This window comes from Colobus angolensis, unplaced genomic scaffold (assembly GCF_000951035.1).
Source record: "Colobus angolensis palliatus isolate OR3802 unplaced genomic scaffold, Cang.pa_1.0 Scaffold136, whole genome shotgun sequence".
In the NCBI taxonomy this organism is placed as follows: Eukaryota; Metazoa; Chordata; class Mammalia; order Primates; family Cercopithecidae; genus Colobus; species Colobus angolensis.
Window position 1 is genome coordinate 1945225 of NW_012114444.1, and position 12049 is coordinate 1957273.

A 12049-nucleotide genomic window follows, 5' to 3' on the forward strand; every position below is an offset into this window, starting at 1 on the left:
GGAACACCTGTGCTGCCCCCACCTTGGGAGGGTCCTTCCTGGGGCTGCTGTGATACGGAACACCTGTGCTGCCCCCGGCCTGGGAGGGTCCTTCTTGGGGATGCTGTGATACGGAACACCTGTGCTGCCCTGGGAGGGTCCTTCCTGGGGATGCTGTGATACAGAACACCTGTGCTGCCCCCACCTTGGGAGGGTCCTTCCTGGGGATGCTGTGATACGAAACACCGGTGCTCCCCCGGCCTGGGAGGGTCCTTCCTGCAGACCTCAAGGTGCTTGCCATCTGGGGCACCTCCTGTTATGGCTGAATTGTGACCCACAAAAGAAGCTGTCTTGGAGCCCTAACCCCCAGTACCTCCGAATGTGACAGTTTTTGAAACTCAGGCCTTTAAAGAGGTGACTAAGGTTAAACAGAGACATTGGGTGGGCCCTGATCCAATATGACCGGTGTCCATATTATAAAGGGAATGCAAACACCCACACAGGGAGGGAGAACGCCACGTGGATGTGAAGACCATTCCCCTGCCCGGGAGGGAGGCCGGGAGCGGCTCCTTTCCTCACAGGCTCCCAGGGCCGGCCTTGCAGACACCATGATCCCTGATTTCCGGTCCTCACCAGTAAGACAGGGCCTGTCTCTGTTGTCTAAGTCCACAGTCTGGGTCTTTTGTCTTCACTGCGGAGCTGGGGTGGGGTGGGCAGTGGCGTGTCCATATTGGGCCACATTGTATCACATTCAACAGGGACCTGGCGCTTCCGGAAGCTTCTTCAGTCCATGAAACATCGCACCCCGGGAGGCTCCAAAACACAAAGCGTGAGAAATGCTGCCCACTGACGTCAGGCTGAGGCTGGGGCCACCTCAGCCGTGCTCAGGGCTCTGCAGAGTTCGAAGCCCCAAGTATTCAGCAGCCACGGGATCTCCTTCCAGCCACAGCTGGCGACACGCAGAGATGCATGGAGATGCAGGGACAGCGGGCAGTCCCATGGGGACCTGGGCTAGGCGATGTCCCAGGATCCTCCTGGCAGCTCCTTACAGAGTCTGTTTGCTGGGCCTGCGCTGGGACTGGGGTGGGTGGACCAGTGCCCCCCACGTTCCCCAGGCAGTCACATTCACCTGGAACCTGACTGAGCGCGTGACCTTATGTGGAAAAAGTGTCTTTGCAGATGTGATGAGTGATCTGAGAAGAGATCATCCTGGAACAGGGTGGGCCCTAAACCTGGTGACAGGTGCATTTAGAGGAGAAGATGACACAGAGAAGGCCACCTGCAGAAGAGACACAGACAGGCATGGCGCTCCCAGGACCACCTGCAGCCCCGGGAGCCACTGGGGCAGGAAGGACCCTCCTCGGAGCCCCAGTTGGGGCACAGCCCATGTGGATTTTGGGTTCCTGGCCTCTGGAGCTGGGGAAATAAAATTCTATGTTTTCAGCCTCTTGGTGCATGGTCATTTCTTGCAGCAGCCCCCACGGAGGCAAACAGGTGCCACATGTGCCCCCAAATCTGGGAGATGACAGAGACCTGGGGAGGGCCCAGAGAGATGACCCTGGGGTTGAGGCAGAGTTAGAGCTTAACAGACACACAAACTGTAAGGTGAGCGTGGCGGGTGGGAGCAGAGGCACAGCCACTGATCCACCGTGGGGGTGGAAGGGGACACAGGGGTATCAGTGAGAACCAGCCCTGGGACAGGCCTACTCTGACAGACACTGCAGCATTGGGGGATGACAAATTGCTGACTTTTTTCATTTTTTGTTTTTTTTTTTAAATAAAGGGGTGACTTCATCTGTGAGGGCAGATAAATAGGCCCAGTATGGTCAGGCTGCGAGCAGGCCGTGGGATCTCCCCCAGGTCAAGGCAAGGCTTGTTTTACATCTGGAGAGATCTGGCAGCACCAGCACCCCTTCCCCAAGGCCACACGGATCTCAGAATTGAGCTCCCAAAGCTGGGCTCTGGGTCCTCTCCCCACGTCCTCCACCAAAGCGTGGTTCCCACACAGCTCCTCTGTGGAATCGGAGGTCTCACCTCTCAGTGAATGGATGCCCCAGCCCCAGGCTCCTTGGGATGAATGCAGGCAGCTGCTGTAAAGAATCCCGCTGGGTGGCGGGGTGCTGACACCCGCTGTGCACACTGAGCGCCAGCTGTGTACCAGGCACTGTCCCAGGCCTCACAGTAGGGGAAGAAGGCGCGGGGGGGTCAGTCGTTTGCTCAAGACCACACAGCCCGCCGGTGGCAATGAGGATGCAGCCCCCGCAGTCTGGCCCCAGAGCTGACAGTCTGCGTCGCAGCTGCCTTCTGACACCTATTGAAAGAGCTGTGTACACTCGTGTGGCACTCACATGCGTCCGCTGTTGATCTTGGACGCTGCTGTGAGACTGTTTGAGGCCGTATTTGGAGGCTTCGGACAACAGAGATTCCACAGCAGTCATTCCTGGGGCCTGCTCCCTGGGTGCCCGTGGCCACACCCAGGGTTTTATTTACAGTGCCAACACCTATGCACGAGCTGGCAGGCCAGGCTGGTTTGGGACCTGCTGTGTCAGAAAGGGAGTGTGCGTGGAAGGAGAGACTTTTATATTGTAAGAGCGATGCTCCACACCTCCCCGAGGGCAGAGAGCCACCCACTGCCACCCACAAGCCACAGGCTTGCCACTGAAGCGAGCTGTCGCAAGGATGACGTCCCAGGAGCATTTTTAACACAAGAACTCGAATGCCAGGAATCGAGTGGAAAAGACGGAGGAGCAACAGCCCCGGGGTGGGACTGGTGAGGAGGGGCCACGGCTCCACCGCTCAGCAGCCCGGAGGATCTCCACCGGCCGCTGAAACAGAAGGCAAGCTCAGAGGCCCGGAGCAGTACAGGCCAGGCTCAGAGCTACCCAGACTCCCCAGGCAGCATCTGGGTGTGTTTCCCTCATGTCGTTTTTCTTAGCGCACGCACAGAGCCAAGAAGTACCCTGGGGACTGCCTGGAGGTCAAGGTCCACACACACGCAAACACACGCACATGCAGACACATAAATAGCAGAAACTTGACCTCATTTCCGGGCTGGGCCAGAACATCAAGGGAAGGAGCCTCAGTGGGGCCAAGGAAGGAACAGCCTGACGTGGGCAAGGGAGAGCTCAGAGGTTCCGCCTAGCTGCAAATGCTGGGACAGGGCGTGGCGGGCTGGGGGGCGGGTCGGATTCACCAGCACTTCTGCAAAGGGTCTGATGAGGTCCTGGGATGCTCAGTGGTGGGCAAACCCACGTAAACCATTGCGGACCAAGACACTGGCTGCCTGAAACACCCACTCAACACCCGGATACTGGGTTTGCCTTGTACACGCCGTGTGTTCAGCCCTGGCCTCAGGACCAGACGCTGGGGTCAAAGCAGGTAAGGCGGAGGTTCCCATCTGCACAGCTTTGAGAGGAAGCCAGATCGCTAAGCTTTGTGATCAGCAATGGCCACAGAGAAACAGAAGGACTTCCTTCTTGAAAATGAAAGCCACAACTGAGAAAGAACAGGTAGTTGCAGGGGTCCAAACAGTTCCAAGCTGAATTAAAAGCTCTGACACAAATACGTAAAGCTCAGTCGAAAGTCACCTATTAAAATTAAATTTAAATCAGCAAATTTAAAATCCTATTTTAAATATTAGCCATGTGGCTTCTGGCAGATGCCCATCAGACGGCTGCACATGATGAGAAATACGCGGCACCACTCAGCTGTGCACCTCCAGGAGCTTCCGCTGGGGCCTGGTTCTGACGTCTTTCTGAGATGCAGCAGTGACCTGGCTTCGGGCCAGCCTCCCCTCATCTGAATCTGTACTTGCCCTCACGCCAAGCGGCACGCGTGTGACAGTCCCCATTCCATCTTCATCATGCCCAAGAGTTTCCCCTCTGGGTTCTCTTCTGAAGCTGAAAATCTCTGGGAGGCCGTTTCCCCCTTAAACAGTGGCGTCTAGATTGGAAAGGGGAGGGTGGGCGTTCCATGACTCAGGGGCTACAGGACAACAGAAGCAAATATAAAAGCTGGCTCTGATGGGGCATCTGCCTGGCTCCTGCCGTCACCAGGAGACGGATGGGTTGCTGAGTGATGCAGAGCAGGCGACACTCCTGAACTCTCAGGGTGATGAGGACAGTCCCATGTTCATGCATTTTCCAAAGGAAGTTTCTGGGATTGTACCAAGACCTCACGTGGATACGTCGTAAGCACTGGAATTTACTTAGCGTGCCGTTCTGAGCTGGTGAGCCAGAGGGATGAGAAGTCTGCCTGGAGAAGTGGGTGCCCAACATGGGTGTCAATGCTTGGCCTGGACCTGGAGGAGTCCTTGCTGAATATGCTGTGCAGGACTCACAGTTCAGGGCTAGCGTTTGGCGCGAAAACCAGCCCAACGCGGGACATGAAAGCATCTTAGCCGCAGCAGCCGAGTCCGGCGATGTAGACAGCCAGACCCATGCTTGGTGGAGGCAGCCAGCGGCCCCGTCCTGGTCTCAGGAATCAGTTCCCTCAAGGACAATGCTGCTGGGGCCCACGAGGACCATCCAGGCCACTCACATGTGGCTTTCCTTCTGGGATCTGCTAGCTTCTGAGATGGCCAAGGCAGATAAGCTCACGGCTCAGTGAGAAGGTGAACGTCGCCTCTGTGTTTGCTGCTAATGGTGCCTGGAGTAACGCTGTCTGGTCCGCGTTAAGGCGGGCAGCTCGGCGGCCCACACCTTTGGTTTCTTGGTCTCAGGCCCATTGTGGATAAGCTGGTGTGGGGTGGGGTAAGGGAGTTTCAGGAGCTGGAAGGGCCTCATGGCAGCCCTATGTAGAGGCCGCCTGGCCCCTGGGCTGGCCCCGCCAAGGGGAACAGGACATTGCAGCTGGGCTCAGGGAAGAAGAGAGGCCTGTCCTTTTGATTCTTCTTTCTGGCACCCTGTGTGTGCCTGTGTAAGCACGGCTGTGTAGGTGCATGTACACAGGCACAGGTGCCTATAGTTTCTTTCCACTTGAAATTGGTTTTGAGAAAAAGGTGCATTAGCTTCCCAAGCTGGTCCCTGCAACAGTGAAGGATGGAGCCTCATCCTCATCCCAGAGCCACACCCTCAGCTTCCCCCGGAAAAGGCAGCGGCTGCTTCTGATGCATGGACACAGCCCCCACTACGGGGCTGGGGAGGGAGCTGCAGGCAGCCTTGACCCCAGACCAAATTCAAAGGACCTGCCTCTTCCAAAGGCCTCCTTCCAAGGGCCATGGGGACGTCATGACTGTCCTCTCATCCCAAGCTGGCTGCATGGGTGGGCTGGTTTATATGCAGATAAGACTGCACCCGCTGATGTGGCCAGACTGCACCCCAGTGCTGCAGATGAGGAATTTGCAGGTGGGGTGATGTTGAGAGGCAGTTGTGGAAGGCTGGGCAGTGGCAGCCAGGTGGCAGAGGAGGGAGGGGGAGACCCGGGGCAGGGATGGGTCAGCCACGGAGTGCAGGAGACTGCACCCGCGGGAAGGACAGGCCAGTGGCCAGCCCCCAGGCTGCTCTGGCTCCTGTCAGCCTCCCAGCTCCAGTCCACTGTCATCCTCATCTGAACACCCTGACTGCATCTAACACCAGGGTATCTGCTTCCTGTCTTCTGCGGGGCCCACTCTACAGCCTCTGATGCCATGTGCGATGGTCTCAGGGTCAGGGCCGAGAGCACTGTAACGGTGAATTTCGTGTGTCAACTTGAGTGGGCCCTGGGTGCCTAGACATTTGGCCCAGCATCGTTCTGGGTGTGCTGTGAGTGTTTCCAGGTGAGATTAGCATGGGAAGGGATGGTCCTCCGCAGGGAGGTGGGCCTCATCCAATCAGCTGGGGGCCTACAAAGAGCCGAAGGCTGAGTAAGAAGGCCTCCTCCGGTGACTGCTGCAGCTGGGACCTTGGTCTTTTCCTGCCTTTGGGCTTGGACTGAAATGCCAGCTCTTCTTGGATCTCCAGCCTTCAGGCTGGAACCTGCAGTGGTGTTTCTCCAGTTCTTGGGCCTTCAGACTCAGACTGGACCGAAACCATCAGCTCTCCTGGGCCTTCAGCTTGCCAATGACAGGTCTCGGGACTTCCCATTCCATAAGTGCGTGAGCCAGGTCTTCAGGATAAATCTCTTTCCACCTATCCTGTTGGTTGTGTTTCTCTGGATAATTCAGACGAATACAAGCCAGTCCTTCTATGCTTTGGCACCCGCTTCCTAACGCCTGCTGTGCGGGAAACCCGGGCTTCAGGGACTCCCAGGACACCGTCGCACCGTGAGGAGCCCCGCGGCAGTCACTCGAGAGCAGAGCTGCCCATGGCTGCAAATCAGAACCACCCGGGCTGCAGAGACCGGTGGGGACAAGAGGCACGGAACCTGGAGTCCACTCCAGGCACCATCCAAGGCCCTGGGAGCCGGGCTTCAGGAGGAAGCTCTGACAGAACACCACCGCCGTTGCCGTCCGGGAACCTTCTGGAGGCCTGAACCTGCTGAGCTCTCCTGTCCACACACAGCCACTGAAATCTGCCCCATCAAGGCAGGAGGATCCATCACCTCCACGGCGTAGGGCCCTCTCCCATGGCCGTGTACTCCTGACGGCTGCTCCAGAATGAGGGACAAGGTCTCCCCTGGGGTTCTAGCCACACGGCTCCCACGCAGCCGGCACGTGGGAAGGAGCCCCTGGAAGCAGAGCCTGCCCATGTGCCCAGGCCCGGAACCCTGACTGGTGGCCCTGTCTGCAAGCCACTCCAGGCCCCCTGTGGCTGCCCCACCCTGGGACACCCACTCACCTCTGGGCCTGTCCTTTCCCTGCCACCCTGATGCCTCCATCCATGGGAGATCATCTGAGACCAGAGGAAGCCGAGCGGAGCCTTCGGTGGCTCTCAGCCCGAGAGAAACACAAACCACCCCGCCCCTCCTGTGCATCGACAGAGCCAGCTGCCCTTTCCCTGGGAGTTTAGCCCCCTCAGGCCCTGTCCCTGCTCTAACCCACAACAACCCCGCAGGGGAGGAAGGGGGAAAGTTGCTGCCAGAGGCCTTGGCAGCCAGGGCGTGAATTAGGCCAAGGCGATCAGCCGGGGGATAATGTGTCCCTGGAGCCTCCGGCCGAGGGCAGGCCTGGGGAGGGTGTACGCATGCGTGTGCACCTGTGTATGTGTCTGTGCCCGCTCTTTTAGGAGGAGGCCATGGGGGCCAGAGTTCTCTTCCAATTTCCTCATGCTGGCCTGGTCAGTCAGCTGCATCCCCGGGATAAGAGGTCGACTCCTCTGCTAGGGTCTTTTAGAGGTGAATCCAGCTGACTTCTGCCTCCCCCTCCTCTCAAGCCAGGACAGTGGCCTGTGAGGAGCCAGTGGCCGCATGCGGGTAGTTGACACGGCCTGGCTTATGGGAACTGGGGTGCCAGCCTGTATCCCCGTGTGCGGGCAGCTGACACAGCCCAGCCTGTGCCACTTCTAGAAGCCTACCTACTTCCCCAGGCCCCATCCACTTACTTCCCAGTCTGGCTCTCTGCAAAGCGCTCTCAGCGCAGCACGTGGAAAGGACGCAGCATCTCTGAGAGACCTATTTGAAGCCTGCCAGCCCCTGGGCCTGACCTGCCTGACTTACTGTGGCCCAGCAAATGTTCCCAGGGAGGCCTGGAGCTGGGCTGGGTGGGTAGCACCCCCTTCACATTAGGGGATGTCCCAGGCCCGGCTTCCAGGCCCCACTCAGAATTTGGAGGCCAGGCAGGACCACAGGGTCTCGGTTCTCCTTTCTCTTCAGATTCCAGCCCAGGTACTGCCTGACAAAGCCGAGTCCCTCCCCCTGGCACCTGACGGCTCTGAGGCTGCCCTGAGCACCTGCCTGCTCCCCATACCGTCCTCAGCCGCCTCCCCTGCCACACCAGGCCCCTGTGACACCTGGGACTCTCTCCTCTGTCTCCAAATTCACCCCGGGGTCTCTTCCTCAAGCTGGGTAAATGAATGAAGGGAGCTTTCACTTCTTTAAGTTGAGGCACAGACTCTGGGAGCAGCATCTGGGGGCCTCAGCTGTGCCTGGTGCACCCCAATTTGCATACCTGGTGACCTCGCATAGGCGAGCAGGCAGGAAGCCATTGCTTTGCATGGGGCCGACAATGAAGGACTGTCTGAGTGAGAGGGAGCTGGGGCGCGGCAGCAGGGCGGGCCCAGACGGACCCGTCCCTCAACCTAGAGGTCCCTACTTGCACCCAGTCTCCGCCCACTGAACCTGGGTGTGCAGGTTTACTCTTCCTTCCGACTCATCATCTCATCCATGGAACTAAAAGCTTCCTGCCATTTGAGGGCATGTTTGAGAAGAAGAGAGAGGCTGGCTCCAAGCCATGCAGGTCATGGGGGTGGGGGGGGGGCCCTCTCTCTGCCTCAGTTTCCCCCCATAACAGAGACATCATGAGAATGGGAATGAGCCACTGAGCGGCCTATTCAAAGTGGGCCCAGTCAGCACTGGAGTTTATGGGAAACAGACTCAGAATGGAAATCCATCCTGTCCGGCCCCGGAGCCCCGCAGGCCCTGCCTGCCGCAGATGTGCACAGCTGCCCTGGTCTCCTCAGCCTCCTTCCATGGTTGCAGTGGAAGTGGCTTGCCCTGCCCATGCTCAGGACTCCCACTGTGCCTCGGCTACTGGTGAGTGAAGGTGTAAGTGATGCCACAACTCAGTTTCTCCTGCATGTGGGGGTCCCCTTTACAGACCCGTGGTATTCACAGCTCTCCTTGTTCTCTGGGGAAGGGGAAAGGACCTCCCGGTTCTCAGGCTAGTCCTTGGGCACAAAGCCTGCTTCCCAGCCTGCTGTGCAGAGCAGCCAGGGCCTTGGGACTCCTGAGGGTGAAGGTGAGGAGGTGGGGGATGCCCATGACCTCCCTCCTCCAGGAGAACCCTGTGCACCACAGGAGGCAGAGCAGGTGGTGGGAGGGAAAAGCGGGCAGCTCAGAGGGCCCGCCAGCAAAGGGGCTCAAATCTGACTGCCAACCTGTGGGAGAGACAAGACCCAGAAGGGCCCTCGGGGGGCTTGAGAGGCTACGGGATGCAGGTTCTGTCCAGATGAGGGACCTGCCTAGCACAGCTGGGCCACTCTCCTTCCAGGTGGCCTCCTAGGCCCATGGGTCCAAGTGTCAGGTCTGCAGTGTCTCCTGAAGGGCAGAGCCCACTGGCAAATGCAAGGGCCCCAAGTGAGCCTGGGGAAGACTGGATACCACATGCCACCCAAAGCATCCCAAGCTCTCCCTGTGGCTTGGACCAGAGGGGCAATGCCTCAGGTCCCCCCCAAGTCTTGCCAGATTTAAAACAAACACCAACAAAAGGTAAGGTCTGTGGGCAGGAGGGGCCTGGGTGTACATGGCAGGGAGAGGAATCTGGGTTCTCTGGCATCCATAAGCGACCCCGGCCAGTGGTGGCAAGTCTCACTGTACGCTTGGGCTACACGAGGAGTGGCTTCTGCAGAAGGCATGTAGTTTTAAAAAGCAAACACTTTCCCCCAGAAATGTAGTCCCAGGGTCTAATTCTGTATGATGCTGGTGGGAAGGAGCCTACAGAAAAGAACTGAAGGGTGGGAGACAGCTGGAGACCCCAGCATCTGAGGACAGCAGGGAGCCTGAAGGGCCGGCAGGGGCCAGAGAAGAAAGCAGGGTCCCCAGGACCAGTTTGTTCTTTGTGGCCCCAGTCTGCTTCCTCTGCAGAGACCCACAGGAGGACAAGCCCAGAGTCTGTTGTCCCAGAAGCAGGGCCAGTTTCCTCCCCACACCCCTAGCAGGGCCAAGGCTCCGAGTCACCCAGAACTTGTTAACCTAGCATGTGAGTTGCTGGTGCCTCCCTCCCTGTTCAAGGGTGCAATCCCCACGCGCCTGTGGTTCCAACAAGTGGGCAAGACCCAGATCCTGCCCGAAGTCAGCTGACACTCAGTAAGCTTGCTGGGGGCCAGACAGTGGTCCGTGTCCCAGAACGGAAGCAACAGCAAGGTCCGAGGGCTGTCCCATGTCCTTGTCCAAAAGCCAACAGTGTGCACCTTGCCACTTGCGAAAGAGGCAGTCACATGGCAAGTGAGGGAACGCTTTGTGGCCTCTGTCCACACCCCGCTGGAGGAAGCAGGAGGGCTGGCGTGGCTCCCTCCCGGCCAGGTGCTCCCAGGGCCCCGCTCCCTCCTGCCGCCAGCACCAGGCTGCACGCTGACTTTTCTGTGGCTCATCTCTGACCACCTACAACCAACGGCTGGGGAGAGCACCAGGACCCAACATGTTCTGCTCGATCAGTCCAGAAAGCCAGGAATGTATATTGGCTCGGCAGTACCTGCCCCAGAAATGGATTAAAACTCACGGAGACATCCAGGTCAAGGACTAAATTCGATAAGTTAACTTTTCATTCTACAATGGGCTGAGAAAAACTTTGCCATTTGGAGGTCAGACCGACCTGGAACCAAAACTGCAATGGGGCTTGGTCAAGCCAAAGGGCCCCTCAGAGCTCCGAGGAGAGCCAGTCTCTCTGGGCTTAGTCACTGGAGTCACTTGCTCTAGCAAGGAGAGCACGTCCATCCACCTGGCCACCCTTCACCCGGCCCAGCCTGCCCTGCCTGCCATGTGCCCAGCCAGCTCTCCACCATGGTAGGGACTTGCCCAGCACCTGCTTTGGGGGCCACACCCACAGATTAGGTCATGGCCACTCGGGAGGGAAGCTCCCTCATGAAGAATTTTCCAGGCACCACCTGCTGACCTTGCCCAGCAGAAAGGCAGGACATAGCCTGCCAAGTGCAGTCAGGGCAGCCTGACTGCGGTCAGCATCCAGGTCTCACCGAGTGGCCGGCCTCTGCCCTCACTCCCTCCAGCAGCACAGAGGAAAGTCTCCGACCGAGTGACATCCTACTGGTATCCTGCAATCACCGAAACCCAGAACAGACGCTCTGGCCCGGTAACCGTGGGCCCACCTCTTGGGACGCTGCTCTGGGTCTCTGGCCTGCCCCCCGCCCCCACAGTTGCCTTTTGCCTCTTTAAGAACAGAGTCGTAAAACGGGAGCCCAAGCCTGGATCAGACAAACCTGGAGTCAGACCTCTTCAGCACCTATGAGCTGTGTGGCCTAGATTCAATCACTTAACCTCTCGGTGCTTCAGTTTACTCATTTATAAAGTGGGAGTGATAATGGCCACCTCGTGGGGTCGTTAGGGACTGAATGAGAGGATGCTTAAAGCAGGGGTACCATGCCCGGCATATTCCAGCACTCAACACCTCACCCCGGCTGTTACTGTCTTTGTCATTATTACCAGATTCACAAGTGGAACCGGCTAAGACCAAGGAGCTGTCCTCTGAGATCCATTTGCTCTGTGCTGCTGGGAATGAAAGCCTCGCTGACAACGGGCTCCACAGAGCCAGTTTCTGATTAGATGGAGGTAACCCAAGTTCCAAAAACCACAGCTGAGGAGCAGCAGCTGACAAGCTGGTTGCATCGATGTGGAAAACTACCGCGTTCCAGCCGCCTCCAGACAGAAACAGGACGCATAGCCTGGTCCCGCGGCAGCTCCAAAGAGGGCCTTGCACGCCAAGCGGGGTAGCCCCCAGCCTGAGGGTTCATCAACCACGCAGACCACATGGAAACTTAGCTGAGCTTCTCTCTCCCCTCGGGGCGCCAATGAGGGAGGCGGTTTCTCCCTTGGAAGTGGAAGTCAGATCTGCTCCCGGGTTCCCGGTCTAGGGCCGGTTTAGGGCAGCTAAGCCTGCCTGCTCCTTCCTTTACATCCTCCCTGGCCATGGGCGCCCAACAGCAACGCGAGGGCACCCGACCTTCTGCCTGCACCTGGGGGGCGCCCGAGTTCCCCCAAGCCAAGGTCAAGACGTCGCGTGGTGGGGCAGGGAAAGGGGCACTGCCGCTGCTGGAAACCAGCCCCGTGCGCTCCGCCCGCGCTACCCTCCTGGAGGTGCCTCGAGCGCCTCTGGCGCGAACAAAGCCCGGCCGCCCCCGAGAAACTTCCGTACATGAAGGTTTCCTCCTTGACTCGGCAGCAGCGGCCGCCGCAAGTGGTTGACTCCGCAACCCTGGAGCTCCACGGAGGCGCGTTCGTCCCCAGCTGGACCAGTGGTGCCTGCACCTGCGCGCGCTCCGGGCCA